The sequence below is a fragment of the Erigeron canadensis genome, chromosome 2 (genome assembly GCF_010389155.1).
Source record: "Erigeron canadensis isolate Cc75 chromosome 2, C_canadensis_v1, whole genome shotgun sequence".
Classification (NCBI taxonomy): Eukaryota; Viridiplantae; Streptophyta; class Magnoliopsida; order Asterales; family Asteraceae; genus Erigeron; species Erigeron canadensis.
In genome coordinates, this window is record NC_057762.1 from 14,330,464 (window position 1) to 14,335,877 (window position 5,414).

Below are 5,414 nucleotides of genomic sequence, written 5' to 3' on the forward strand. Positions count from 1 at the left end.
CAGTTTGAAGGAGGAAATGACACCATTGTCACTAGAAAGGTTGCTCTCAACAAGAAGTATGAATCCTTCTTTGCTCTTCCCAATGAAAGTTTAACTGGTACTTATACCAGATTTACTGGCCTAATTAATCAACTTAGAGGCTTGGGAGTGGAGAAGGATAAGGATATTCTTCTTGAAAAATTCTGTGATGTTTTGCCATCCAAATGGGCAACATGGTTCTTGTCTTAAGACAAGGAAAGACCTTGCATAGCCATACTCTTGCTCTTTATGGAGCCTTCAGATTACTGAAGATAATGATGCAGCAAGATTACTCGCTGAACAAGATGCTTTAAACCATGCTCAGAGTTCCAAGGCTGCCAACTTTTCTGGGCAACCTTGTGCTGCTTAATATCTACTGAGAATGTCCAGTCACATTCTATGAAGGAAATGTTAAACAACTTTTGAACTCTGGTCTAACCACTAATCTCAGTGATGGTTGTGAGGAAACTGACGATGATGATCTGGTTGCCATGATTGCTAAAACCTTTAATAGGTTAAGCATAAATCTAATCGATTTAATGGGTCCAATAATGCTTCCATTCAATCTCAATGGATAAGGCTAATCTTACCTGCTATAAATGTGGTAAGAAAGGCCATTTCATGAAGGAATGCAGATCTAGTCAGATGAACTACCAAACTGGTCCTATTGTCCCAAACTTTGTTAAAACTGATGATTAAAGCCAAATACAAGAAACTTAAGGCCCAGATTGCTCTCATGTCTCTTGAACAAAATAATGAGAAAGAAAAGAACAAGTGCATGATGGCTCAAACTGAAGGGAAATGGGAACTCTCTGATGACTCATCTGATGATGAAGAAGAGATTAGAGATATGTGTTTCATGGCATTGGAGAGTCAACAACCAGTGGTGAAGGATGATGTTGTATCTGGAAGATGGGTTGATATCATTTTAAAGAAGGTAAGGGATATGATATCGAAATTGATTCAGAACTGAAATTGGATATTGCTGAATCATTGAATGAACTTGTTATTGTTGAAACCATGAGAACTGACTGTGAAAGATATTTAGAAACAGTTTTGGTTGAATTAAACAACATGAAAAGTCAAGTAAATGATTTGCAAAGGTCAGTTGGCTCTTAAAGAGTCAGATTTGAAAAACGAGGCATTGGAAAGAGATAACCAAAAACTGAAATTTGATCTTGAAAAAGAACATATGGTTATTAATTCTTGGGTTCAAGCATCTGGTAAAAATTATGACGCTTTTTCTAAAACCATTGATGCTCAAAAAACTGCCTGGAAATCTGGTGATCTTCAGATGGCAGCTGTTTTACCCACAATTCACCAATGCCAGAATCTGTTAAAATTGAAACACTTATGATTCCTCTGGCACAATCAAATCTGAATCCACTAAGACCAACCCTGTTGAGGTTAAAACTGGAGCCAAGAAGGCTAAAGCTACAGTTAAAAAGGAATATGGTGACAATCCCTTACCTCATAAGTCAAGTGAGTCCTCAACTCTAAAGACTAAACCCCGCTGAGCCAAAGTCCAAAGGCCAGCAGCCTGAAGAAAAAAACATTTTGGTAAGAATGGAAAATCAAATCCAAAATTGTCAAGGCAGGTACAAAGTTGTACTGCCAGAATTAAGAATTTGGAAGGAGGTGCATCCTCTTCTGTTGAAAAACAAATTGTCAAAACTCCTCCTCAAAAACAAAAGATAAAACAATCTGCTCAGAAAGGAGCATACATCGAAAAGAAAAAGGAGGTCAATGTTCCACTGAAACCAATTGTTTTATTCCAGAAACTGGAGAGAACCCTCCAGTTTCCTCATCCAGTTCAACACTAGTCAAGCACATGGGACTTCTCGGAAGAAGTCCAGTGGACCCATCAAGAAAAGATGGGTTCACAAAAATAACTGATCACTAACTTGGGTGTGCAGGGCGATCGAAACAAAAATATTTGGTATCTGGACAGCGCAGCTGGCCGGACTATGACCGGATGTAAGCCCCTGCTGGAAGAGTTCTGTTCACTGCAGTGATGGACTGCAGTGACATTTGGTAATGATGGAAGTGGGAAAACTGAAGGATATGGTGTTGTTGACAATGGGCAGATTCAATTCACTAAGGTTGCATTTGTAAATGGTTTGAAATATAACTTGATAAGTGTCAGTCAACTTTGTGATGATGGATATAGGGTACTGTTCGACATTGCTCAAGGCACTGTTTTTAACAAGGATTGGAAGGTAGTAATGATTGCACCAAGAAAAGGGAATGTGTACATCATGAACATGGAGCCTACTCCAAAAGAGCATTGTTTCTATGTCAAGGTTGATGAGGACACCAACTGGCTGTGGCATAAACGGTTATCCCATCTTAACTTCAAAACATAACAAGTTGTCAAGAAAGCAACTAGTTGATGGGATACCTTTGTTTTCCTTAAAAAGGGAGAAGCCATGTCCAGGGTGTGAAATGGGCAAAAAGAAAGAGCCAGCCAGTTTCAAGACCAAACAGAATTTCAGCATCACTGAACCTCTTCACATGCTTCATATGGACCTTTTTGGTCCAGTGAATGTTCAAACTAAAGGGTAAAAGGTACACTTTGGTTGTGGTCGATGAATACACCAGATTTGTTGGGTGATATTTATCAGATCAAAGAGTGATGCATTGGTGAAATATCTCTCTCATCAAGCGAATTGAGCTCAAGTTTACCAAGAAAGTTGTCAGTTGCGAAGTGAAGTGATAACGGTACAGAATTCATGAATAAAGAATTGGAGACATTTTGCACTGACACTGCGTTTCTCAAAACTTCTCGTCAGCTCGTTCTCCAGAACAAATGGTGTGGTTGAAAGGAAGAATCGCACATTGATTGAAGCTGCCAGAAGTATGTTATCTGAATCTGGTCTTCCCACCTGTTTTTGGGCTGAAGCTGTAGCAACTGCGTGTCACACCCAAAACCGGAACGGTCAGTTTATGTCAAGAGACATAGGAAGACTGCCTATGAAGTCCTCAGGAATCGTAAGCCAAATGTTGGATATTTCCATGTATTTGGCTGTCCAGTTTACATTTTAAACGATTCCAGTCAGTTGGGAAAATTCGATGCAAAGCTGACGAAGGTGTCTTTGTGGGGTATTCAAATATTAGAAAAGCCTATAGAGTTTATAATTATAGACTCCAAAAGGTACATGAGACAATTCATGTCACGTTCGATGAATCAAATGAAGCAATCAACAAAAGACCAACCCTTGATTTATCTTCAGTTGTCCCAGTTGATTTTGGTGATCTGATCAGGTTCATCAATCAGTTAGTACACCAGAAAATGTTTCCAAACACCAAGTCTTGGAACCAGTTAAGGTAAAGAAGAACTTCTGTGACACCCATTCTATCTTCTATCAGTTTAACCTACCTGAAAAACTGGTAATGGATCTGATGTGCGTGCCACAACAACATCAGAACCACTACAAGCTTCTCCAGTTCTTCAAGAGATACCTTTGTTTGAAGATAATCATGTTAACTCTTCAGTTGACATAATGATGAAGTTGAAGTAGTTTGGACTGATTCTCCTCCTGTTGCTGCAACAGTGGAGATCGTCAGGTGTCTTGCATGATGTTGTATTACACCAACCTAGTCAATACACTAAATGGACTGCTGCTCATCCCATTGAGCAGATTATTGGCAATCCAGATAGTGGGGTTCAGACTAGAAGAGCCACAAGTGATCAATGCTTGAACGTCACCTTCTTATCACTAATTGAACCGAAGAAGATTGACGAGGCTATGGCAGATCCAAGCTGGGTTGAAGCTATGCAAGAAGAACTCAACCAGTTCGAAAGGAACAATGTTTGGGAGCTTGTTCTTGTCCTCCAGGGTTAAAGAGAGAACCCATTGGAACGAGGTGGGTTTACCGGAACAAGATGGATGAAGATGGCAACGTTGTCAGAAACAAAGCTAGATTAGTTGCCAAGGGTTATGTCAGGCAGAAGGTGTTGATTTCGAGATGAAACTTTTGCTCCAGTTGCAAGACTTGAAGCCATCAGAATTTTCTTGGCTTATGCTGCTCACTTACAATTCAAGGTTTTCCAGATGGATGTAAAAAGTGCGTTTCTGAATGGCACATTGGAAGAAGAAGTGTATGTTACGCAGACCCAGGCTTCATAAATGAAAAGCATCCACATTGGGTATATAGACTGAACAAGCTTTATATGGTCTTCGACAAGCCCCAAGAGCTGGTATGATACTCTAACTAAACATCTTCTCAAAAATGGTTTTCAAAGAGGTGCAATAGATAATACCTGTTCATCTTGAAAGAAAAAGGTGATATCTTGCTGCGTACAAATTTATGTTGATGAATTATATTTGGGTCAAATGATGATGGAATGTGTAAAAGGTTTTCAAAATTATGTCTCAAGAATATGAGTGAGTTTAATGGGTGAATTAACATTTTTCTTAGGTTTACAAATTAAACAAACCATGGATGGTATGTTTATTAACCAAGAAAAATATGTCAGAGATTTGTTGAGAAATACAAATTTGATTCAATCCATCAAAAACACACCTATTTCAGCTCCATTAAATTTGGACTTGACCCAAATGGAAAACCAGTGGACCAAAAAGAAATCGTGGAAAGGTTGGTTCATGATGTATTAACTGCCAGTCGACCAGATATAATGTTTGCAACATGTTTATGTGCCAGATTTCAGGCAAATCCAAAAGAATCACATTGCATGCTGTTAAACGCATTTCAGGTACCTGAAAGGGTGCCCTAGCCTTGGTCTTTGGTATCCCAAAGGCTCAGGGTTAGATCTAATGGGTTATTCAGATTTCAGATCATGCAGGTTGTAAGATTGATAGAAAATCCCACACTGTGGATGTCATTTCCTAGGGGGAAAACTGGTGAGTTGGACAAGTAAGAAGCAGACTTCAGTCTCAAGTCTACTGCTGAGGAGAATACATTTCTGCGGCCAGTTGCTGTGCCAGATCTCTGTTCGATCAAAAACAGTTACTTGATTATGGCATGAAAATTAAAGAGAACCCAATCTTTTGTGACAACACCAGTGCTATTGCTATATCTCAAAACCAGTGAGCACTCAAAGACAAAATATTGATATCAGGTATCAATCATTCGTGTAAGTTATGAAAGGAGATATTGAAATACATTTCATCCCACTGATAAAAAGTTAGCTGATGTTTTACAAAACCTCTTGATGAAAAGACTTTTAAAATCTCATCAGTGAACTGGGGGTATGTTAAATCTCATTAAACTGAAGAGGACCTTCAGTTGAGGAGGGAAGGTGATCCTTGATTGGTTGGAGAGTTGAACGCCTTGATGTACTCAAAGACTAGTCATTGATCAAATGGATCACATTTTTGGAAGAGGGGAAAAGACTCAAAATATTTTTCAAATAAATTATTGAAAAATGCAAC